The sequence below is a fragment of the Xenopus tropicalis genome, chromosome 2 (genome assembly GCF_000004195.4).
Source record: "Xenopus tropicalis strain Nigerian chromosome 2, UCB_Xtro_10.0, whole genome shotgun sequence".
Classification (NCBI taxonomy): Eukaryota; Metazoa; Chordata; class Amphibia; order Anura; family Pipidae; genus Xenopus; species Xenopus tropicalis.
The window spans coordinates 132,271,093-132,298,171 of record NC_030678.2 but is presented as its reverse complement, the minus strand read 5'-3'; the positions used below and the strand labels follow the sequence as shown (position 1 = coordinate 132,298,171).

At 38.7% G+C, this 27,079-nt stretch overlaps 1 protein-coding gene across 5 annotated transcripts in view; it reads left to right on the top strand.

Annotated features, from left to right (window-relative positions):
* Nucleotides 1-27,079, top strand: part of elf1 (E74 like ETS transcription factor 1) — a 64,396-nt gene that overhangs the window by 4,321 nt on the left and 32,996 nt on the right. The window contains exon 1 of one of the 5 annotated variants that reach the window (XM_012957329.3): nt 904-1,004. The gene's annotated coding sequence lies outside the window, so the exon portion shown is untranslated. 5 annotated transcript variants of the gene reach the window in all.

Below are 27,079 nucleotides of genomic sequence, written 5' to 3'. Positions count from 1 at the left end.
GGTTTAAATATGGCTAACGGGCCATGTTGCTTATGCAAAAAAATCTCTGTATGAAGAATGCCACTTACAAAGCAGCAGTTACCATTGGAAGACAGTGGCACACAATTGCCTGTTCATTGCCCTGTACTATCACATGCGCCTCGAGTCACATTTAAATGCATTGCAAAATGATTCAGCTGAGAGCTGTTTCATTTCCACATAGAAAAAAAACACACAACACTGGCATTATACATTAGCGTCTGAGCATTATTATTAGATATACTTTTATAGTTTACTATTATATGATGCTTTAATATGTTTGATTCTAAATGTTTCTGTGTTGTAGCTCTTTTAAGTGTCTTTTTTTTTTTTTTTTTAAACAAATTATACTGAAATGTTCCTATAAGAAGTGTACTAGTATCACTAATCGTACAGCTCTGCGGTGTTATGGGGGTGCTGCAATCCTGCCTCCTCCATAAATATTCCCTGTTGTCAGATATTCTTAGCTCAACTGTTTGTGATTTGATAAAACAGCTTGCTTCCCCAACGCTTTACTTCTGTATTGGCCAAGGATAGGGTGAAGTGATGCAGCTGCACTGCAGATTCATTTGTTTGTCTGTATGCTTAATGAAAGAATTTTTTATCTTTCAAACAAGCAGTTGTGTTTCTGTGACTTCTCCATTTTTTTTTTGATTTGGTGGCTAGACAGGGAGCGGTGCCAACAATATTCCAGTTAAGTTCCCTTTTGTGTTAGATCCTAAATTACATATTTTTTACATACGTGAAAAATAAAAAAAAAACTCTGCAAAGTGCTGCATACATTTGTTGGTACAATATAAATAAAGGATAAAAAAATAATAAAAACATCCCTCCCTTTTTTTTTATCTTGCTTTCTTTAGATTAGCCAGTGAGCATGTACAGTGAGGCTGGGGCTCTGTATGTGTGCTAAATGGTGCATGTTCATAAAGTAAAATATGTCCAGACACACTCTAATTAGTGAATATATAAAGACTACTGACAGAAAGGTATAGTATTTTGAACATGTATTTATAAAGCCACACCACCAACTACTGCCATTCCCTAACTGTCCTAATGTAAACTGTCTACATTGCCTGTATTTCAGCTGTAAGCATAACAACAAAAACCTTTTGTGATTAAAACTGGTGCCCTATAGCACACTATTTTTGTATATCTCATACTTATTTAAAGGAGCCATGTTGCGCCATTTAACTGGTTATATCTTTTGGTCCCCCTTAAAAGTAAAAAAAAAAAAAAATCCTGCCACTAGGTGGCACATCAGTTGAAGTGCTTGCTATTTAAAAATGGAATTTTGCATGCTTTTAGAATGTTTGCACTTAACAGTGTGCACTTGCCATATTTAATATTATTGCATTCTAAGCCCCCCCCCCCTTTTTTTGTTATTCAAGCTTTTTTACCAGTTATAACTTTTGTATTTTGTAAAGGAGTGCACATAATTTGAACAAAATGATGCACTGAAGTGCATTTTATTTGGACATGTAAAAACGTGTCAAATTTCTCTTTGCTTACATCACTATAAACTGGCAGTGTCTCATGCAAGGAGTTCTTTTGTGTCTCTGATAGTAGAGGGCTCCCTAGCTATTACAGGTACTTGCTGAGCTCTAAACACACATGAGCAGCAGATGAACTTGGCAATGTGTTTCTGAGGGTCAGAAAGAGTAATTTAGTGAGCAAAGTGCTCAGCAGTGTTTTATTCAAAACACTTACAAGTGAGCATGATGTTTGCAATTCTGCACATGAGTCTCTAGTCACAAGTGCTCTGCTTGTAGTGACGCAGCCAGCTGTGGCAGCCATAGAGTGGTAGTAATTCAATTATTTCCCTGCATCAATATATGCCCTTACTTGCAATTCAGAACAGGTGGTGGGACAAACATACCTGCGCCAAGTGCAACTATATGGAAGGAATGTATTTGGAAGCAAGTACTATCGATGATTGGTGTCAATTAGTGATGACTGGGTCCATTTTCATGCAACTGTAGTTGTGGTACCTTTAGGCTAGTGCCGCACTGGGCTGTTTCTAGGCCTGTATATAAGCTAGCCCTGAAAAAACACCACCTACACTCGCATCTGCACTTTCCTATGTCTGCACCCCTTGGCACTACATTGGCCTGGGTGCAATCACATGGAGTGGATTTCGGCTTGAAAATTCATAATCATGAGTTTCAGTGCCTATGTCCTCTGTGTGGTGTCTGCATACAGGCTAACACAGTGCCTTTGGGTGCAGACACAGGAGAGAAAGGATGCCAGTGGTTCGGCTGATTCTCGGGCTTCATTTATATGCAGCTGGAGAATCAGCCCCATGTGGCATAAGCCTAGAATTCACATAGATCATTTTCATTTGTTCTTGACTTGTGTTTGTATTCCAGTGTGCCTTTGTCTGGTAAACTAAGCTTTGCCATTAAGCAGCTTGACTGGCAAGGCAACAATAAGCATATAGCATAATATGATAGCAATTCTAAATGAAAATAAATGGCTCAAATCACAAATAAAAGCCTATGCCTTTAACTGTCACAGCTTTAGACTGTGATACTGGCTTTTGTGAAAGAAGAACTCACGTAAGCAAGTGCTAGAGGGAAGTTTGTGGTGAGATGTACATTGCAACAACATTTTTGTATTGCTGCAAACAGGCAAGATCAAGACAGAGACTAGCAAGTGTTTATTTCACATAGAATACACATAATCGTTTCATTAGTATGATGCTTTCCATAAGCAGCAGGGGACACAAGAAAGTATGTAATGATTGCTACACTGGATTGGCAGATCAGTTTCAAAGTAGACAATACCAAAGATACTGTTATCAAAACACCACTATTGGAGCATGTTTGCACAGTAAACAGGTGTGCAGACAACACAGATACACTGAAAATGCCAATATCGGGCCAGAACATAGCCCACCCTTCAGTATGTCTGCTAATGCTTTATTGTAATTTTTAGGCTAGTGCCACATGGGGTGGATTCTTGGCCTGTGGCTAAACGCTGCACAGTTATGGCTGCACCAGGAGTCTGAGAATCTTCCCCGTGACACTAGCCTTCTGTTTCTTTTTGCCCGCACTGATATTTGGGTAATTTACTATGGATGGCATTTGGGCACTGTAGGAATATAGAAATACACTCACTCCTAACGAAATTGACCCTAATTTGTTTGTTGTGATGTCATAGGGAACATACCCTCATATATAATTAAAATCACTAAATTTGTCCAGTTGCAGTAACCCACAGCAATGCTAGTTCTGAGTACAAGTACCCTTGAAATAGTATTGCAGTTGTCACCTTTCCTTAAACCAAGACGGTTTCCTATAATATTTAGCAGTTTCTGTGATTAACAGACCTGTGATGAACAAGGATCTCAAAAGTGTGCAAGTGATGGGGAGCAGTGAAAAGTATAGCAGAAGATGAACAGATATTGCTTTTAATAGATAATTTTAATTAAAAATTTTAATGGTTTAGTTTTTAGTCATGGAAAGGTCCTTAAAATAAAAATTCCATATAATCGAGCCTTGAAAAACATAATTATAGTTACATGGCAAATATATGTTTAACCACATTTTCCTACTTGGTTGCTTAATGCACCACAGATTCATAATTATATTTTATTATAATATTACCTTAAATATCCAAAAATAGCTTGTGTTTGGTAACATAGGTTTTCTATGGGTTATTAGCCCTCAATAAACTTTCTTACACACTTACAAAAAGGCCAGTTCCAGGGGCAATGATGTATGATATATATGAAAGAAAGACTAGTGCATTCACAATGGAATGCAAAGTATTTTACAATCTTTGTATCAATATATTGCGGTTACCATGCCTCCAAAACAAAAATATGAAAAATCAGTAGGTATGACAAATGCTGATTTTATTTCAAGACCCTGGGCAGGGAGTAGACACTTAAGGTCCCCATACACTGGCGGATCCGCTCGCTTGGCGATGTCGCCAAGCGAGCGGATCTTCTCCCAATATCCCCCACCTACAGGTGGGCGATATCGGGAGAATCCAGGGTAATTTGATCAATCGAATTATAATGGTGGGCATAGGTAAAGTCGGTCCGGGGACCGCGTCAATGAGCCGATACGGTCCCCGATCCGACTAGATTTTCTAACTTGCCCGATCGAGATCTGGCCGATTTCAGGCCAGATATTGGTCGGGCAGGCCCATCGGAAGTGCCCATGCATGGGCCGATTAGCTGCCGAATCGGTCCAAGGGACCGATATCGGCAGCTACTATTGGCCCATGTATGGGGACCTTTAATGCCATTGAAGTTACAATTTACTTTAAAAGGATACTATCAAGAATTCTTCTTGGGACCCGATATTCTTGGGATGCTACTTTATTGTGTACTTCATAACAAAACGTGCTATCCACTGAGTTTATGGCAGCATGATGCAACATTGCCTGAGAGTCCAACTTATATTGTCACTATTGACCTGTAGAAATTATTTGGTCCCTTTTGTTTCAAAGTTCCACACATCCTGTACTGTATAGTAGCCATATGCAATAGCAAATCTGTCTTCCGATGAGCCACTTAATCTTCCTATCTTTTTTTTTTTTTTTGTACTCTGTAGCAAGGATAGTGGGCTTCTATGGAGAAAGCGCAATGGTCCCTTATAAAATGATGCCTTTTCATTACCACTGCTGTCCCTTCTGAAGCCTGCAGGCTGTAGGTTTGGGATGTAACATTCAGGTGCCAGGGTAGAAAATTAAATTATTTTGCTTTAAAAAATAATTTTATTAAAAAAATGATTTGTATTGGCAATTGATGGCCCCTATTTCTGGATGTGTCCCTTTGCAGCTACACAAGCTGTAACTCTGTAGCTAGAATCATGTTGTATAGTTGTGCAAGCCCTATCTTTTTACCATTTACCAAGCATAAACAGATAAAAATGCTATGCGTGCATAAATTATTTAATTCCATGATACCTTAAGGTGGCCATACACTGGTCAGCACTTGTGAGTATCAGCCAGGCTGTCAGTTTGGATGAACAAAACAATATAAAGGCTGCCATAGCCTGTATAGCTTCTTGTAAAGTATCCATCTGTTAACAGACATATACCATACAGAGGGGCCATGCATATGGTGGATGCATTTCTATTGTTGTGTTTGTTCTTATTGACAATGGGTTTGCAGATAAGGTATCCCTTACCTGTACTTGCTGTAGTACAACCACCAGTTTAAGAGCAATTGAAACCTGTAAATTGTTTCTGATTATGTATTCATTAAATCACTTGCACGTCTCGTATTTTTACAGGATTCCAGTAATTAAAGGGACAGTAACACCAAAAAATGAAAGTGTATAATAGTAATTACTATATAATGTAATGCTGCCCTGTACTGGTACAACTGGTGTGTTTTCCTTAGAAAGACTACTATAGTTTATATAATAAAGCTGCTGTGTAGCCACGGGGGCAGCCATTTACAGGAGAAAAGGCACAGGCACTTAGCAGATAACAGATAAGCTTTGTAGAATATAATGGGGTTTTATTTGTTATCTGCTATGTGCCTGTGCCTTTTCTCCTTTTTTCCAGCTTCAATGGCTGCCCCCGTGTTGACATAGCAGCTCATTTATATAAACTATAGTAGCGTTTCTGTTGCAAACTTACCAGTTTTACCAGCGCAGGGCAACTGTACATTATATTTTAATTACTTTAAAACACTTTCATTTTTTGGTGTTACTGTTTCTTTAAGGCACGTGAGCAAGTCTCACATGTAATGGTTGTGATGGGCACTGTAAGCCCTACTGCCTTTTTTGTGTGAATTCTGAAAGCTTCTTATTTGGGAAAGTGTTATACATTATATCTGTGAAAACTAGTATATAACAAAAATGATCTGACAATTATTTCTGTTGCAACTTTTAGATTTATTTTAGAAATGCATTTTGTCTGTATAAGTAAAACTGAAACTGTGTATCTTGTTCATTATGTAGGCAGTGTCCTCCCCTGTTACACTGCATTGCCATCTCTCTGCTTCAAGGAACACATGCACTTTGCTCTGTGCCTGGATAAGGTGGGGCAGGGCGTTCCTCTTCCCAGCCTGCACCGTGTGTTTTGTGTTACCTGTACATTTGCATGTTTGACCTGGCAGGATAATTAGGCCCCAGGCAACATGGGCGTTCCCTTCCTTATAAGCACTCACTTTCATGTGTGACTCAGAAAGCTGAAGCAACGATACCACTTCCTCTAATCTATCGTGGCCATTTTCAACACGGCTGGCTTTATTAAAGACATTTACAGACACACTCACATTTGGGACCCCCTAAACTGTAGTCAGGTGGGACTGGAGGGACAAAAAGGTAACGTTGTTTGCTTGATTTTACGCACTTTGTGTATGCTGTGCTTATGTTGACAACTGCAGCATAAAGGCTAATCACTGGTTATTCAGCCTTACTGAATTAGTGGGATTCTTTTATCTTCTATCAAGTTTTCAATTATGAAGTTGTAATCTTTTTTTTTTTTCTTAAATTGTTGCCTCCATAAAGAAAATGTACGAATGTAATATGCTTTAAGTAGTTTATTTTATAACCAGAATGTTTCACCTGTGGCCCTTTACCATTCTGGGGGTGCCAAGAAGTGTAGCCCACCATAGTTGGGGACTGCAAGGTTTATAAATACAAAGGGGACTGCAGGCTCAAAATGATTTGTAATCATCCACAGTTTTAGCTCTCTGTGTTAGTGTCCTGCTTATATGGATGTTAAACTGGATGAACGTTTGATTGGCTATGACATTTTCCAATAACTTTTTCCTCTATAAATACAAACCAATGCATTTCTTGCTTCTCAGCAGTGACATACACTACTTTGCATGACATTTGTCAATGACCTGTTTTCCTTTTTGAATGCCTTGCCATATATACCATTATGTCAATCCTATGCTACTTTTAGGTGACATCTATGCTATTTAAAAGAAAAGAATAATAGGTTCCACGTTTAAGTAGAATATAGTTTTTGGATGTGTTTATTTTTATATTACCAAGTTTTAGATATGGTAATATAAGAGGTTATATAGTGTGATCAGGTCTTGTGTCATTTGAATGATGATTGTAAGACCTGCGGGTTGGACCTTTACTACTTTTGTCCCTCTTTTTTCCCTGGTTTGGAGCTGTTGGTCAAACCCTTTATATGATTTTAAGTGGAATATTTTTGCACTATATTATTTAATGTAATAATACTTCTAGTTAAATTCCTCGTTATTTAATGGAAACTAGACTTTGTTTTTCTAGTAGCCTTAGGTTTGAAGCTATTATTTTGAAAATCCAGTGATCATTTCTATGTAACCTGTGTTTTCTGGTTGGAGTATTTTTTTAGAAGCTCAACAAGAACTACCAGGACTAATGCTCATGCGGACTTACTAATAAGGGATTCTAGTTCATTTTATTTTTGCTTAATAAATTCTGAAGCAAATACAGCATTCTACATGATATGCTTAGCTGGGTTTGAAACATTTGACACATGAAGCCAAAGTAGCAGTTATAATTGAATCATTTGTATAAAGTGCACCATGTTGTAAAATTGTATATTTCTGTGTAAATGCGCTGGTTCCCTACAGGCCAAAATAAGAAGTTTAGGGCTTGATTTTTTTGCAGCCTCATAACTTGCTAACATTCTAAATGTATTTATTAGCATTGCGCTAGAGCTGGGCGGTATGACCAAAAATTTATATCACGGTATTTTTCAAAATTATATCAGTGTCACGGTATTTGACAGTATTTTTTTCCCGCGGACAACGGGATGCGCGCGCGCGCACGCACGCAAGAAGGCGCGTGAGACCGGGCTGCACGGGTGAGTACCCTGACACCCCGGTATTGTGGTATCTGAAAAATGAATATAGTTAAAAAAACAAAACACCGGTATTCGGTATTAAACGGTATATCACCCAGCCCTACATTGCGCCATTTTGTCTGTCACTACTACTTTTATTTTGGTACCTTTTTACTTTAAGAGTTCTGCGACGATCCAGTACAATATAATTGTAGATAATTCCGGGTCAAGTTATACATGTCATGTGATTCCTCAGCAACTTCTGTTCTAGTTTTTGGTGTGGTCCCTGTCCAGTTAATATATATGATTTTAATGGGGTTACATTTGTTATTATAGTCCTTTCTTGCTAATGTGATATCAACTAAGGTTTTTATATATTTCAGAGTATTGTGGAGTGACCTGTTTTTAAAGAATGTTAATGATTAACTTTATTTACAGATGAGAATAATTGGAATTGGAGTTCATCAGTATTTTGAGGACTGCTGCTTGGACTCTTCTGTGTCTGTAGATTTTGGCTGTAATAGCATTATTTTTTATAGTACAAGAGAGATACCCAGCTCCTCCCATGCTGGATACTTTGGCCTCTTGTATTAGTATTTTCTTTGTAATGTATTGTCTTTTTCAGTGAGTCATAACAGGACATATCCATGTGATATATTTATATTTTAGAATCCTGAATATTTTTTTGTGCTAGTTGTCACTGATAAAGCACTTCCCTAAATGTTCTGTAGCAGATAAAGTTGTATTAGTTTAAGAAAACAAATTGTTGTATATGGTTTATGGTTTTTCACATTATGGAAACAAGTGTTGGACCTGGGAACTGGAGTGACAGCAAGTTTTGATGGCCCACATACTCCTCACAAGACAAGTAGGACTCTTGCTTCCATGGAATACCAGCCTGCACTATATATATCAGTCCCTTAGACCGATTCGGCAGCTTATCGGCCCATGTATGGGCACTAACGACGGCCAGATCTCAATCGGCCAGGTTTAAAAATTAGTCAGATCGGGAACCGCATTGCTCGTTGATGCGGTCCCCGAACCGACGGACACCTATACCAGGACCAAATAACCAAATTAGCCTGATATCGGCCACCCGTTGGTGGGGATATCGGGAGAAGATCCGCTCGCTTGGCAACCGGCGTGTATGGCCACCTAAACTAATAGGGATACACCGAATCCACTATTTTAAGATCCAACTGAACCCTGAATCCTTTGCTAAAAATTCACCCGAATGCCAAACCAAATCCTAATTTCCTAATTTAAAGACAACACAGGTTCTGTGTTTATGTGACAAAAAAATCACTTTACTATATGGATTCGGATTTGGCTGAATCCGAATCCTGCTGAAAATGGCTGAATCCTGGCCAAATCCCAGAACCGAATCTTGGATTCCTTGCATCCCTACTAACTAATAAAGTCTAATAGTATATGTTGTGCTTGGAAGCTTCTGCATGTGGGCTAAAAGCCTAAGTGGCCTTTTAAAAGATATAGATGGAGACACCTATCTGCAGAGATTAAATCAGGAAAAAAAGGTAAAATATTTAGGGTATGTACACATGTGGGTTATGGATTTAACATAATGTTATTTAATGTTATACAAATGTAGTTTACTTGCTTACTGATCCTTGGACTAGATTTTCAACCATATAAAGGACATGTAAAGTCTATTTTACTGGGGGCTGACAATGTTAACCCACTCCCCAGTGAAAAAGACTTTACATGTTATGTAATATAGATTAAGAATTTCCAAGCTTCCATACACATGACAGGACACTTGACGCCTAGGGTTTTCCCCTCTCCAGCATTCCCCCCTATCTTTTGTGAGCATAGAGAGGTGAGTGGCTCCAACTTTTCTGCACTGCAGATGGGAGGGGGTTGCACCATAAGTGCAGAGAGAGCAATTGTGCTTTCTGCAGTAACAGAGTCAAATATGTGGTTAAAAAAGTACTTTGGCTTTTAAACTTACTGGGGGTGGCAGCTTTTCCCTTTGTATTTCCTGTCTGAAAGGCCAAGTCCTCATGTGTCTGCTTTGCAGTCTCAATACCTTTTCCAAATGTATCTGAAATGTTATAAATGTTTGGCAGAAGAGTCATACACTAGGGGGCACATTTACTAACCCACGAACGGGCCGAATGCGTCCGATTGCGTTTTTTTCGTAATGATCGGTAATTTTGCGATTTTTTTTTGTATCTTTTGCGATTTTTTCGTATCTTTCGCGATTTTTTCGGCGTCTTTACGATTTTTGCGTAAAAACGCGAGTTTTTCGTAGCCATTACGAAAGTTGCGCAAAGTCGCAATTTTTTCGTAGCGTTAAAACTTGCGCCTTTTAAGTGTTAACGCTACGAAAAAATCGCGACTTTGCGCAACTTTCGTAATGGCTACGAAAAACTCGCGTTTTTACGCAAAAATCGTAAAGACGCCGAATAAATCGCAAAATTACCGAAAAAGTTGCAAAATGTTCGTTTCCAATCGGAATTTTTCCAATTCGGATTCGAAATCGTGTCTTAGTAAATCAGCCCCTTGGTAATCACCAAGATTGCACTGGAGTCTTCCAGGCCATGGACCTTTGATCCATGTGTCCTTTGAGCAAATCAATCAGTACCTCTATTACAAGAGGAAAAAGCCAGGAGGACTAAAGGCACCTCAGCCCAAGTCACTTGGCTGTAACTGTATTTTGAATTTATATTGTATTGACCCATGTTTGTTGTTTTAACATATTGATCTACTGTACAGCACTGCATGCACAGGTAGCACTATATAAATAAAAATATATTTACATACATACTGTAATAGCTTAAGGGGGTGGAAAATTGCACCTCTCCAGCCATTGGCTGCAATTTTACTTGAAAGCAAAAGTAAAACAGGTTGACGGGTTGAAAAAGTTTGCATCACAAATACATGGAGTAGTAGCCCAAAGTTGCCATGTGAAGCAAGTTCAGGCCACTACGCAATGCATATATTTTCCCACTGGTGATTTACAATTATGCCAGTCAAAAAGTCATCTTTTGTCACTGCGCAGGCAACAAAACTTTCCAGCAATGTAATATCAGAGATGGCTCAAAGTAGCAGGTGCATTTTTGTAGTGAATGCAAATATAATATAAGCGATTATTCACAGAAAAACATGTTTTTACTGAATATTTTCTGCCTGCATATATAGTACAGTGCTGCACCCGAATGGGAAAAGTGTGCCCTACTGATCTTCATATGAATGTGTAACAGATAATCTAAAACTACCAAATTTGCAAGTAACGTGACCCCCAATGTCTTTCACTTCCTGCTCATTTGATGGTGTAGTAATAGAAGTTTATGCCCTGATTGGACAAATGTACCAGATAAAATATAGAAATGATTGCTCTTTTGCTGCAAATCTTTTTTTTTTTTTTCTTCTATAGGCACATTTACCTTATGATATAAGAGCTAAAATAAATATAAAAGCATTTTGCATTTAGTTTTAATACAGTAGAGATACAACTTATTCCCTGGCACAACAGCCTGGTGTGATTGCATTCTGCGATTGTTCCTTTGCTGACTGTTGCAAAAGTGTGTGCTTATTTCTATATGAGAAGTACTGAAGTACTTTTTATTTTGTGTAGGTGGAGAAGGGTGTTCCTGGTTATTTAAATGATGCCCAGTGCATCCAGCTTCCAGACCGGTCAAAGTACATAACATTGCCTGTATGACTAGCTCATTTGTTTGAACAACCACAGACGCAATGTTATTTTTACCTCCCACACTGTTTATGCTCTTTTCATTTAAGTATATACTTGCTAAATAACCTTAATGGATATATTTAGTGAAAAAATGCTCTGGTTTTAAAATCCTTTGTGTTATAGGTATATAATATATAATCTATGCTGAGGGAAAGCAATCGTGCTTTTCTTTTGCAAATAAGTACAATCTTGAGTGAATTATAAAAATGTATGCACATTGAAAATGTTTTTAACAACAGAATTTTTACTTAAACCACATCTTTTTTACCCAGTAATGTCTGTAGCAAGCCTGTTCCCTCTTCTGTTCCTCTTGAGACCTCTTGCAGCCTTCTTATTAAGGATAACTTAAAGTTAATATTTAAACAACCCAGAGACATCTGTTTTTGATTTTATTACAGTAATAAAATGTGGATCTGTTTTGAATATGCTGCATATCTTCTGCATCCTTTGGCAGAATTGTTATTGTAGTTTATTTGCCTAAATGCATTTAGAAAATGAGTGTAGGTAACAACAAGATTTTAATTATGGTGTGCAATGTAAACCATATATGAGCTCTGCATTTTCTATTAATACAATCATTTCTTATTATAGTCACTATTTATAAGGTTTAGGTTGTTGTGTATTGACAGCCAGTAGGAGAGCAGCAGCATGGGCGCTTAATGTGTAGGCAAGTAGCACCAGGTCTACCAGTCATAATGGTCTGGGGCTGGCACATCCCTTCCATAAACTGGAGCACAAATGTTCCCAGTACTCAAAGCCTAAAGAAGCATTCCAATTTCCCAAGCCCATTGTCATTGCGAGATCCAGTACTTCTGGGACTGCAAAATTAAAGCACACAGCTAACCCAGGACTGTGGCATGGGTGGCAAGGTATTTTACAAATGACTCCCTACTGCTTTGGTATTGGCTGCCAATCCGCAGAAACCCTTTTCTAGCTGGTAATTTAAGAGATGGGTGTGGCTGAGGAGCATATGAAACAAAAAGTTGTTTGGTTTTTTTAACTCAAAAAGGTACACCATTAGGGATTTCCAGGCTGTTACATTTACAAGAATCCAGGTTAAATCAAAACAGAAGCAATGTTTACATCTCCCACTAGAACGTTTTTGGAAATTTGGTAGAGAAAACCATAGGCTTTGCCTGAACAGCTACATATACAGTAAGTAAAGGAAGTATTACAAAATATCAGAAAAGCTGAAAGTTTAAATCAATCTAATTTTTGAGGGGAGAGTTAATTTCTTTACTAATCTCTACTGTAAGCTATATAAGACAAAAAAAACTACACATGGCTTTAGCCTAATGGCACAAAAGTTATTTCTCTGCTGTTATATAACCCAGTGGTGAAAAGCCAGTCTACTTCCTGAATGTGTGCGCGCTGAGGGGCGTAGGATGTGCCTATCATTGCACACACAGCAGATTTTAGTGAGAAAATGCATTTTCACAACAAAATCCACTCTGTATTTGTGCTGTGGGGCTGACCCCATGTCTGCAGTGGATTGGCTATACACCAGCAGAGAAACAGACCTGTGTGCAGTTAGCCTTAAACCAATTATATATGTACTGTTAAAATTATACAGAAGTTTTTTTATGTGTGTTTTTAATGTTGCTAGACTACCCTGACCAATGATATTGGCCAGTTTGTTGATAGGGCAGGTTTGAAAATTTAATCTGTTGATTAACGACGTTGGCAAGTGCATGGTGTATTCGTAGATGAGATAGTGGGAGAGAAGATGCAGCAATTGTTTTGATTGTTGGAAAGAATGAACAAAACAAAGGAAAGGTGAAATAGTGCTGCAATTTACAGCGGTTGTCTCTGTATCATGAGTGCCAGAACTAGGTCAGGTGTAAGGACAGTGCTCCAAGCTAATCTTTGAGTTTACTTTTGAATAGAGTGAAGGAACAGTCTCTATGGAGGAATTCAGGGATGGCCAGGAATATATGGAGACACAAGAAAATAGATGGAGTTTTGAAACTTGAGAAGAATGGAAGACATGAGGAGGAACCATTGTTAAAAAAAAAAATCAGTAGTGGGTGGGCCTGTTCTCTGAGAGGAGGAGCATTCTAGCAACACTGTAGTAAGCAGAGGTGGGAGTTAAAGGAACAGTAACACCAAAAAATGAAAGTGTATAAAAGTAACTAAAATATAATGTGCTGCTGCCCTGCACTGGTAAAAGTTGTGTGTTTACTTTAGAAAGTCTACTATAATTTATATAAATAAGCTGCTATGCAGCCATGGAGGCAGCCATTCAAAGGAGAAAAGGCACAGGCACATAGCAGATAACAGATAAAACACTATTGTATTCTACAGAACTTATCTGTTATCTGCTATGTAACCTGTGCCTTTTTTCCAGCTTGAATGGCTGCCCCCGTAGCTACACAGCAGCTTATTATATAAATTATAGTAGTGTTACTGTAGCAAACACACCAGTTTTACCAGTGCTGGGCAACAGTGCATTATATTTTTATTACTTTAAAGCTCTTTCATTTTTTGGTGTTACTGTTTTTTTAAGGATGCCAGTTAAAAGCAAGTTAACAGTCTAGGTGAGATATGATGAGGACATGGGTGAGTGCCTTAGCTGTTGCACAGTATTGTGTAGGGAGGTTTTGAATGTGAAGAGAGGTGTCCAAGACAATTTGTTGTGTTGACAAGGTTAATGTGCCTGTCATCAGTAGTAATAAAGCAGGCAAAAGGTAGCTGTGGTTGGGCTCTGATATGAATACAAATTTGGTGAGATGCAACAGGGAAGGTGTGGGCGTTTGGTTGTGATAAGGAGTTTGGCAGTGGCTATGGTGGGGGTGCAGTGGCAGATAGTAACGCAGAAGAGTTTGCCTCTTTAATATCTTTAAAGGAGAGGTAAAGTCTAAATCACTAGGGAATGTCATTGGTTAGGCACCCCCCCGAAGTGATTGTAATCACTTACCTAATGCCCCAGGCCGGTGATCTTTGTTTGCCCTGGTGTGCATGTACAGTAGAGTGAAAAGTCAAACTTTATCAAAACATATCCAGATTTTTCACTCTACAGCTCATGTCTTGGCCTGGGGTTATTGAAGCAGAAGAAGAGGATCACTCCTTGGTGCTTGCTAAATAGTACCCTTGGCTGATGCAGTTTACTGCCTGGGGTATCATAAAAGAGATTACGATCACTGGGGGTTGCCAAACATTTGGCATCCCCAAGTGATGTAGACGTTCCTTCTCCTTTAAATTGTAAACAGTGTCAGGTTTTGGAACTCCAAGGTGACTTCCTACATCTTCATATATATTGCAATACTATTTGTTATAATACTCAAGTTTTAGTGAGTCACTTGACACAACTTACATCACTAAGCACCGATTATAACTGATGACATCACTAAGCACAGGTTATATAATATATAATATATTATTATATATTAGGTATATAATTTACATGCATACATATTCATGGCTCTTGTGTAATATAAAGAAAGTATATGATCACCATTTGGAACAACAGATCTTGTGGCCTAAGTTTCATGTGTATCATAGTATCAATTTAAGCATGCTGCATTGAAGTTTAAATATACTAAGTTTGTAAAGTATAATATTTTTAAACATGCTTCCTTTACACTGATTTATGTGTTACAAATGTCTAAGAGACTGAAGTGTGCCTAGTTATTTAGGACATAGCCTAGGGTACATTGGCCCAGCCTGGAGCTGCACCCACACATACACAGTTTTGCGTGCTATTTAAATTACTGAGCTTTTTGTTCATCAACTCTTTAGTTTAGCATTTTAGCAGCTGGTTGCTTGGATTCTAATTACCCTAGCAACCAAGAAGTGGTGTTAGTGGCATGTAATATGAATAGGAGCAGCCTGAATAGAAAGATAAGTAATACAATATAACAATAACAATAAAACTGTAGCCTCACAGAGCTATAGTTTTTTGGCTTCTGGGGTCAGTGAGCCCCATTAAAAGCTAGAAATAATTTTAAAAAGAAGACAATTAAAAAAAAAAAAAAAAAATGACGGACTTTCACAGAATTGCATACAATTTGCAAATAAATGTGTGTAGTTGCAGCAGGTGTAGTGCATTTGCACGAAGCAAATCACCCCTATTGCAACAGCAGTGATGCAAAAATTTTAGGAAAAGAACTCTACATTGTGGAGAAGACGCACTGCAGTTGTGCTTGAAATTGTGACCTGTGCTATGACATGTATATACTATATTATCATACTACCATATGTATACCAATTGGACTTGACAGACATGCATCTGTGTATTTCAGCGCCTACCCTCTTTATATCACATGCATGTTCCTGCCGTGGTTATTACATCTGCTTGCAGTGTATAATCTTTTCTATAGGTATAATATGTAGTACTATTTCTGTTTCATCGCTGACAACTGTCTTGAATATCCTGAGACAGACCCTGGAAATGTATGTCCCTTGAGGGGTCACTGATATTTTAAACCCTGATGAACTCCCCTGTGGCCTATGGCCTTTAGATAATATAAGAGTAAATAAACACTCAAAAGCATTGCTGTAACCCAGGTTATTAAGCATGTCACATATAAAGTCTGGCCTGGTCTGGAACTAATGACCTGATTTAGAGAGTGTATGTAATCATTGGTCAGTATGTAAATTCATAGGCTGAGCTTTAAGCTAGAGCCACACTGGGCAGATTCTCTAACTGCTTTCTGATGTGCCTGCACCCAGGGCCACTGTGGGATTGAGTATGCATTTTGGCACCAAAAACTGCTCTGGAAAGGAGTGTAGGGGCAGTTTCTCGGCATGTGTGTACGCTCAGGCCTAGAATCTGCCTGGTCTGGAACTGACCTTATCTCTTTATGCCAGAGTTTTAGTGGTCCTTTTAAAGAGCTGTCTTAACCGATACCCTGAGTGAGAGCAAATATTGGAAATGAAGGCCAGGGTACAGATCAATTTATAGCATATATTTCAAGCTGGCAATCTGTTATGACCACTTTGAAGTTTCAGATCAACACTGCAGGGATCATCAGTTCCAGTAGCCAGATTTGCAGCACCTTGTAAGTTCTATTCTCAACCACTTGTATCTCAAGAATAATACAATCTAACTGGGAATATGTTATATTGCACATAGGGATTCAATTTAATTAAAACCACAATATGTCATACTTCATAACCAAAGTACCAGTGCGTAGAAATAAAAAATACCTTTAATAGGGCTGGCAAAGAGAATCCTAGTTCTCCTTGTGATTTTGTAATATATACACATTTTGTAATTCACATAAGCATTGTGGCTGGTTTTTCCTCTTGAGGCTCACATGGGTGCTAATGTCCTGAATAAGGTAACATGTCTTGTTTGTACAGCATCCAGTTGTTTTTGTGACACTGGGGTGCTTGGGTACATGTCCTTAAAGAAAGTATGAATTGCCAGCATCCTTCCCATTGCAGACATATTAATTTGGGGATAAATATATTCTGATTTTGTTGCCTGTCGCTGGAGTCTAATTTATCACGTCTTTGCCTTGTGTATCTGTTTCCGTATGGGTCTGTGAATCTTTAGAGTGACCACATTCCCTTTAATTAAATGAAGCAAAACATTTAAACAACTGACCATGCAAGTTTCTGTTGTATAATCAAATTTCAAGTTATTGCTACTATTTTCCATGTTAATTTGGCCTCAGAAGGCACAGTTTCATTAATGTCTTTGGATGAAATGTTATCATTAGCTCAGCCATGGCTCCATTCACAGCTGTGATTGGCTAACCCCCCCACGTACTGTCCTAGGCGGGACATGCTCACCCCTTATTTGAAAGACAGGCCGGGGCCATAGCAGATCTATGGGGTGCTCTAAAGGAGCTGTTTTTAATATTTATTTTTAGTCCAAAGTAAAACCGACACCATATATTATTCACTATTGCCTACAAACTTGGAGGGATATTAAGTTATTCTCTATGGTAGTTATGCCACTGACTATTATAGAAGTGACCTTCTATATTATTTGTTCTGACAAAGTAAAATAAAATTGGAAAAATGATTGAATTCCTACATCTCCTTCATCTTTTGAGTGAATCATCCTCAAAGTTGGGGACAGCTTAAGGTGGCCATACACACTAAGATCCCCACTGATATCAGGCTAATATGAATTAGGACGATGGGTATAGGCATCCATCGGTTCGGGGACCGCATCAATGAGCCAATGCAGTCCCCGATCCGACTAATTTTTAAACCTGCCCGATCGATATCTGCCCGATTTTAGGCCAGATGTCGGTAGGGCAGGCCTGTCGTTAGTGCCCATACACGGACCAATAAGCTGCCGAAATGGTCTAAGGTCTAAACGGTCTGATTGGCCCGTGTATGGCAGCCTTTATTCTGGCCCTCATTATCACTGCTGGCACAGGAGCATATTTGTTTTTAATTTGGATGGATGTAATGGTGAAGTTGCCCAAATGTTCTCAGATTTGGTCAGGCAATTAGGGAAATGTGACCTTCCTAAATGACTCTCAGGGAATATAAATCACATCACATCAGAGGCACATTTTTACAAATTATCTTGTGATGCTGTTAGATCTCCTTTATTCAGACTGAAAACTTAAAGGGTCAGTACATCCCTTGTTTAACATGAGTTCAGTTAATAGGGCTTGTGCTGAACATACATTTTGCCTATTGTTTTATTATTTCTTGAGTTAAATAGGGCAAGATGAACATTACTGTGGCTTTATGTTTTGTCCAAGTTAGATAATTACATTATCAACCTACAACCCCCTCCCTTTCTCCATTGTTGTGACTGTTTTGTTAGCATTGCCCATTATGCAGGGAGATTATCTGTGCATTGGTAATGGGGTAGCTTTAGTTCCTCTGTTTGCCCTGTTTAGCTCAATAAAACAATAGGCCAAAAGTATGTTCAGCACAAAACCTGCTTATTGAACTCATGTTAAACATGGGGCATACTGAGCCTTTAATACTTTGGTGTTTTTTTTGCGCGCATGAAGAATCACACTGAGCATCCAAGATGGGGTGCTCTTGTGACATTGCTACTATAGAAATGCTGAACCTTTAGGTTAGAGTAGTAAATGAGTATATAAAATATGGCATTATCATATTAAGGGTTTCTTTTCCTTCAAGCTTGGTTTTTCAGTTTCATCTGTTGTCTTAGTAGGAGGAATGCATTTGCATTTCCTTAGCTTTTTCCTTTAACGCCTGTTTTGTATTTTTGTGACAGATCATTTGTGTTCTGAAAACATTCATTTTGTTATATACAAACGGAACATCTGCTTGTGTTTATTCTCAACAAGAAATATCCAAATTAGGGTTAGGCCTCTGCTTCACAGTAGAGCTTAATTACTATTTGCAGGTCTATATAAACAGGAAAATATACCTGATTGGTACGGCTAATATATACATTTTATTTTATATGTTTCTCTGAATGGGAAGTACAAAAATTTATGAAAACTGTTATGAGGCAGCCAAGCTGCTGCCATATATTTTGCAGTATCTATCAGTTGTTTGCTCCTCGCATAGTTAGCTTTATGCTATACGTTATACACAGGCAGATTCTACTGCATTCCCATATTTTGCCCTCTCCATAGGAGAATATTGTAGACCGTTTTATGATTTGCAACTGTAAATAATACTTGGAACTGACCTATTCCTCTGGAAGGATTTCTCCGTAGTCATACATTGACCGGCGCCCCTAGTGGCCATATATAATTTGTTCAATTTCTGTTTTTTCTTTGTGGAATGCCTCAGTTGTGGCAAGCTATGTGTTATATCCCCCAATGTTAATATAAATATGTGGAGAAGGTATGCCCTTTAATTACAAAAAGCTTATCTGTGTAAATTTCTTATTTTAAAACATGCGTAACTGTCATATTGTTTTATTTAAGATCCTGTAACCTTATATGTTATTTTTAATTAATGTGTGTAAAGGCAGGAAATATTTGTCACTTCTATTGCATATCTACATTTTTGTTTCCTGTCAGTTGAACCACCAGCAACGAAGCAGATGTGCAAAGCGTCACTGTCATGAAGTTCCATTGCAAAACACTCTGTATGGAACTGTACAACACCATGAACTAAAATGCCCTAAATGTATTTAAACTTTTTATTGGCACTTCAACATGTCACATGTTTTCTGGAAGGTATAATTTTTTAAAATTGTAAATTGCATGTTGTACTGTGTTGCAGTCCTGTTGCAAGAGCACCATATCTATCAGGCTGATTTTCATTCTGATATCTGCTGGGGAGGCAGTCAAGCTGTGCTTGCAGAGGGGCATGTAAAGCTCCTATCTTAATCTGAAGGAGCCAAATTGGCAGCTAAGATCTGCACATGCATGGACAGTTTGAGGCTTCAAGGATTACAACAGACTGGGCAGAGATACATTTAGACAACAAAAGATGGCCAAACACAGTAAAGGCTATTGCAACCAGATTGCAATAAAAAGGTATCCTAATAGTATTTTCTAGGTTCACAAGATATTTAACCGCAAAAAGTTTTATTAAGAGCTATATTTTGGAAACAGAGATAATTCCTCCTTGCATAGAATGTGCTGCAGAGATAAAAGCAGTAGGAGAAAGGATAAAGATGGCAAAAAGGTGGACAAACAGTGGCCAATGTTCAAGTACAGAGTTGATCTCACAGACTGAATGGCAGGATATGTGATGTGATTTGGGCCATGGCCTACAGTTGCTTCTGACAGGAAATGAAGAGGAGCTGTGGCTCTTTTCTCTTCCTCATTGGCAGAGCTCCCCACTGACAGGCTAAATGAGCAGATTGAATTTTCAAAACCAGGAGGCGTTCTGCTATAACTGCCCCCTACCAGTGTAACATACATGCCATACTTAAGAGAGGAATATCAGCATTTGGTTCAATCTGAAATGTTGTTTCTTAAGCTTTTTATGTTTAGGTTTAGTTTAGGGCAGATAGGAAGTTGTTGAGTATATACCTAATATGAATAGTCTTCTCCCCCACCTTTTTGAAATGTACTAGTTTTTTTTTTTCTTCCCCTAATGTTAACCATTCCTTTGGGTTAGGGGCAAGTAGCAGTTAGGGCTGCAGGTCAAGTGTGTATGGGGGCCAAGCATGTAAAAATGAAGGTACAGTTTAAGTGCAGGTATAATAAGTCTGATTGGGCAGGTATTTCCACAAGTGGAGGCCTTGATCTGCATGCATTCCAGTAGCTGCTGCTTCATTTAGTGCAAAATTGTTCTTCTGCAAGTGATTTTCATGCTTTATTTACTTACTGTGTAGCATGGCTTGTGGCAAGGACACCCTTACATGATGACAATGTCACAGATATATGATAACACAATAAATTGGCAACTATAGCACTATAGAATATCTAAGAAAGCACAAAACTGCTCACTTCTTGTTTTTTCTTAACTGGCTTCCAGGCTGAGCTCCAGAAATATAAAGAAGAACAAATCGGCATTCTGTCTTTCCCCACATACTTCTCTTAATAGCCCTAGGGTGTGGAACCTCACAATTTGGGTGCATTACTTCTACCTCTGCTTTATTCTGAAATTGCTCTTAATTTAAAGTTTTATCATTGAGTGTTTAAGGTTAACAGCAACTCATCTGAAATATTGGTAACACTCAGCTATATTTTGGTTAAAGCCACAACAATAAAACATTGTTGATCTTTTCGAAAAAACATAACAAGGTAAGGTTTGAAAAGGTCACACTTAACTGAATCGTTCTCTGTAGTATTCCCCTTTACTTTACAGTCACAGTCTTGCATTACGACAGTCTGTAATTTTTTGATTTGTGCCATTACAAATACGGATTACTGTGTTTTCTGTTTTGAAATTGCCAAATTGAAAATTACTTATGAAAACCTTGAAATGACAGTTTTGGACATTTCTCTGCAAATAGAATGCCATTGAAGAAACTTCCAGGTGTTTCTTTAGCCTTATATATGCACTGGGCTGTATCATTTATAAAGCTTATCCTTTGAAGTAGAAAAATTGTACATTATATCATACATAAAAGAACCCTTCATCTTGGGAAGGCCCTAACAGACCCCTACATATAGTCAGAGCTAAAAATTGATGAACAGTGGAAGCTTGTTTGGACTCCATGGACTTTTTCCATGTATAATTAATAAGCCCATATTAATGACACAGTTAAAAGGATACCCTTTCATTCTCTTGTGCTGGTGTTGCACAGTGTTAGGGTCTGCACTGATGTAGCAACTATTATAGATTAAAAGCATTTAAAAAAAAAGTCCTAAGTACTTTATTGGTTTGCATCTCAGCATCTCATTCAGTGATCTTTGAAGTTTAATTGCAGAATGAAAGTAAAGTGCAAGGCTGCAGTATTTCCTTCTCGCAAATAAGAGATGATTAGCGGGGGGGGGGGGGGGGGGCAGCAACAGTATTTTATTAGTATGACAAAAATTGTTTGCACTGTGCTAATAGACACCAACTTGGACAGCTGCAGGGGACAACTTTCAACTTTCATTGTTAGGAATGTGGGAATGAAGCAAAGTTATAATATAATATTTTAAAGGTAGTTCTGTATTAATTTCTGCAGCTAGTGGAGTTTAGGGCTCTATAACTGGCCTGAATTGCCCATCAGATGCAGGGCCTAATCTGGTTAATCTGATCATTTGGTCACTGGGCCAGTGCTCGGATCATAATGTGGACATAGGCAGGCTTGTTGGGAAAAAACTGCATCAATGAGATGATGCAGTCCTCGCATGATGAGTTTTTCTAAGCTGCATGATAGATATGTGGGCTAATAAACTGCAAACTTGATCTAAAGAGGCAGAATTTGCAGCTTATATCTGCCTGTGGATGGCCAGCTTTATGTACATATTCATTGTATGACATCATTAAAGGAGAAGGAAAGGCTACACAAGAGTTAATCTCTAAGAGCAGGCTTACCATCTGTGGTCTCAACGCTGCCCTTAAGTCTCCCCATATCCGGATCGTTTAGGTGCACTAAATCCAAAGCGCTGCAAAAACCACTGAGTTGTGTCAGGAACGCTCCCATGATGCATCGCGCTTCTGAAGACTTCACGACTTCTAATCCAGGCAGCACATGCGCAGTCTGCAGAAGTCGTGGACGCGCTCAGGCAGGCGCGCTCTCCCTCTTCACCCTCTGAACCGGCCTCTAGGAGCGCGCACTATAAGCGCATGCGCAGAAAAGGACGCGCGCCTAGGCTGGGGGAAGGAAGGAAGCTTGCGCATGCGCAGTACAGACGCCGAAGGAACGGAAGAGGGCAAACAACTTCAAAGATGGCCGCGCCATTCTTTAGATAGAGCAAAAAGTTTAAAGTAAGATTTTATAAGTTTTTCTTAATATAATTGGCCCCAAAGTGTAGCGTTTTTGTTTATCAATACTAGCACTATGTAATGGTAGTATTTATAAATTTTGCCTTTCCATTTCCTTTAACTATCATTTGAATGCGATGTATGGGAAATAATTGGCAGACTGCATGTAATATATTGTAGATAACTGATAATGTATGAAGTCCAGTGGGGAGTTTAGTGACTGTTGCTAAAACTGCAGAGTAAAATGCAGGGATCGAGTTCATCAGAACTCCCTTTATTTATATCGACACAAGTACTGTGGAATGCATGAAGCAAGGCTTTATAGGGCTCTCAGGAGAGCAAGCAGTTCCTGCTGGACTCTTTTGAGAAGTGACCTTGGAAGGCATTCAGGGGTCCAGGAAACTACATGTCAGGAAGGGTGGTAGGAAAACTACATAATACTTTTAAATTTTAAATTATTTTAAAGAAAACTAGAAATATGTTTGTTACCTTTTTCACAATATATTAGAGCATCAGTTTCATAGTAGAAAGGGGTGGTGTTTCTGTGTGTTATTTACTTCTATAGTAGATGAGGATGGAAAAAGAAATACGCCTGTTGTAGAAACTCCTACCTTATTTGTTCATCCAGAAGAAGAAAGGTGAAAATATCCAGTTTTCTCCCAAGGCCCTCTTTGCTGTTTAGTACAAACAACAAACTTCATGAGAAAACAACCCAGGTTTAGGGTCCACCTAACTTATTCTGTCAATACCAACAACTCGCTGTATTAGGTGCAGGAGTGTTGTACCTCAATTACAGAGCACTTGCGCCTCTGGGGTTGCTGCTCTGCACTGAGCACTCAATAAAAAGTTTGGCGCTCACTGCAGACAGCAGTGTGGGAGACACAGCTCATTCCTGTCCTTACTGCCTTTGTTTATTTTCTTAAATTTCATTTAGAAAAGCTTTTCTCATGAACCTTACTTATTGTTTGGTCAAGTATATTGTATTTTAATTGAATATGTATTTTACTCTAATGCAAATTGTAAAGACTCAAAATATTCTGAATTTCTTAGGACCCTGGCACACTGGAAGGTTTGTTAACTGTGCTAAATCTCATTCATCGCAGATGAAGATACATCCAAAAATTCCTTTTGTATTGATGTAATTCTGTAGAACATTTAAATAGCCTAATTGTGTAAAATTGCCTTTGTCTTTTTCGTGAGATTATGTCATTTAAATGTTTTCTGGCGAAGTTTCAGATTTTAATTCAAAAGTAGTTTTGTAAGTTTTAGACATTAGGGGTAATTTACCTATGAGATGGCAGTGTGCCAGTCGCCAAAAAGGTGCAATGTGCATTTGCACTTTGCACACTACCTTTTCCTGAATTGCAACAATCCCTTGCACTCTGTTTCAGAGTACAGAAACTTGCAGTGCCCCCATGAATACAACACTGACTGTGTTCAGAAGAGCTATATTCATGACTTGCTTGTGATTCAACTGGCCTGGGCCACTGATGCTGTGCTTTGAGAGGTGCGGAGTGAGCTAGTCGCCCGCAGTAGATCTCCGCTACGGTGGCAAGTTACAGCTTTGAAATGCCATTCCACTGGCAAAAATAGGAATTGCTGGTGGAAAGATCCATGCATTTCATCTGCTTTCTGAAGTCAAGCAAAGTTGCCTGCAGGAAGAAACTGTGGAGAGTAAGGACAGGGCTCCTTTGCACCCATTCCCTAACTTGTGTGTCTGAATGATGTGCCTCTCCCAACTGATTCTCATGAATACAATGCTGCCAAACTATGGGGGGAATGCAGGTCAAGGCAGGGTGCAAACACACAAAAAACAAGGCAGTTTGCGCCAGTTTCTTACACTTTTGAACTCTGAACTGACATTTTGCAAATGAAGCCCCATATTTATCAGTAACTTTGTCACAAGTTAAGAGGGTCTCAGTTTGCAATTGACCACTATCTGTACATGTTCTTCCTGTATCTGGGTGGGTTACATACCACACTCCTGAAAATACAGGCAGATAATTTTGAACTTAGATTGTAAGCTCCACTGTGGCAGGAATTGGTGAATGATGCATATTGAACATGCTGTGTAACATGTTAGCACTATAATAATAAAGGATAGCTTTGAGAGCTGGGCCTCTAATCTTTTTTTTACTCTATAAACCTTGTTTGTTAAATTATTGTAAGACCCCTGTTCTTTCTAAATGAATGAAAAACGCTATATAACTTAATGGTTTAAGGGCTAAACTAAGAGTTAAGAGACTAAACTAAACTAAGAGCTTCTTTGGTGGAAATAAGCAGGAGATTTTGCAATCGGCGAGGGCCCACTCTCTGTCATTCTCAAGTGTGGGGCCCAGGACCAGCTGCTCCTATGCGGCACCCCCTTAAGACAGCTCTGCTGCTAGCTCTAGCAGGTTATGGATGCTTCCAAAGAATCCAGCAGTCATATCCCATACTGTAAATACTTGGCTTATTATCTCAAATTTACAAAGAAAATGGCCACATGGGTGATATGGTCCAGTCTGATGTGCATTAAACCCACCAATGGCACGGTGGGATTAACTTGATAACTACAGCTAGCCTTCCTTCAGGGCACAGCTCTTTTACCAGGTGTGCATGCTTATATACAAAGAATTTTGTATTTCAAGCAATAATCAGGACACTGTTAATACAAGTCCAGTATTTGACCTTCTCTTGCATATAGGTTTATATTAACCCTTCAGTTCCTGAGACAGGGAAAGTGAAAACTTCCTTTTCAGTGTGCTAAGCTCTGCAATCTGTCAGTGCATGTCACATGATGGAATCAAAAGCTGCCTTACATAGGCACAACAACTAAATATTACCTGTCACCTTCCCACTACTGCAAGTGCTTGTACTACAGTAGGAGCTCCCTCATACCACCTAAGTTAAGCATATATTGAATTCCAATATTGTAATACAGCATCAGGGACTTAAGTATACATTGGTTTAATCTGTTCATTTACTGTAATTGCCCCTTTTCCATTAATAATACGCAAAATGTGTTTTCTGTGGGGAAGGAAGAGTTAAGTATGAAGTCAACAGGTATAGGCAGATCCAGGTATGTGATATGTTTGTTTTGCAAGGTGCTACAAATGCTTGCTCCATGTAACCTGACACCGTGTAGGCCGGGCCAGCCTACCTAGCAAAGCAGGCAGCAATGCAAGAGAACTGGAATTTCAGGTCCTGGTGGGTAAATGCAGCCGGCCCTCCCAGGGCTGTGACTGTGCCTGTTGCTGTCAGCCCCACACAGAAAACAGGCATGAAGGACGGGGATGTTACTCTACAATTTGCTATAAACCCAAGATAATAGGATTTCTCCATAAGGTAAAGTAGCATTTTTCATGTTGGAATTATTGTCCAGTTACAGAAGGCCAGAGACCAGTCAGATAGGCATCACTTGTGCTCATGTAGCAGTGTTTTGGCTGGAAGGTACATTACTACAGCCTTCCATAAGATATTTTAAATCTGCAATAATGTTACCTTGGTGTAAAAACAATTACAAAAGTGTCTGTATCTTTCTAACGGCTTAATCCTGTGCATAACACTTTGCAGAATTGTGCAATAAAGATAAATGGTTTTTATTGTTTTTGTTTGGCAGTTTCTAGTGGTTCAGGGGTACCTTGCATGTTTTGCTGAACTACAGACCCAATCACCATCAGCTAGCCAGTGGATTGAAGGGTGTTGTAGTTTAGTAACAGCTGGAAATGAGGCTCAAACCCTTCTACGTTTATCATATTGGAAATAATGCTCATTTTGTTTGGCATACTGCTTTTATGAGAGATTGTAGTGTTTGGTTCTGGTGACTGAACTCTGTGCCACAAAGAAACAGTCAGTATGTCACTAAAATACCTTTCTGTTTGGCAGGGGGAGGCTTTAAGGAAACCTGTAAGTCACTTCATTCATTTTCTCTCAACAGAATGTGCATTACACTGCAGTGATACAGTCACTGATTGTCCGGTAATGCTGTTCTCATTCATTACCCAACTGTCCATGAAGAGATAATTACAGTACAAACAAACATTGTAGGTTTCAATGGTTTATATATATGATAAGGTTTTCTGGTATCACACCCCAATTTCATAAGAACTGTAAAGTGTATGTTTTGCTTTAAAAAAATGTCTGCTTTTATTGGATTACGAAAGTATTTGTTTTAAAAATGCTAAATTATCCTGATTGTAAAGCAGAACAGTAGCAACAAAAGCCCAGAAATTATGTTTTATTGTTAGACAAAAGCCCTGTTATTTGTTGCAAATAAGTCTCTTTTGTGTGGCTCTTTGTTTTGCAATTTCAACTCCCAGAACCCACAGCAGACAGCGAGTTGTAGTTTGGCACTTGTTGGAGACCACAGGTTACAGAGTGCAGACTGAGATAAGCCTA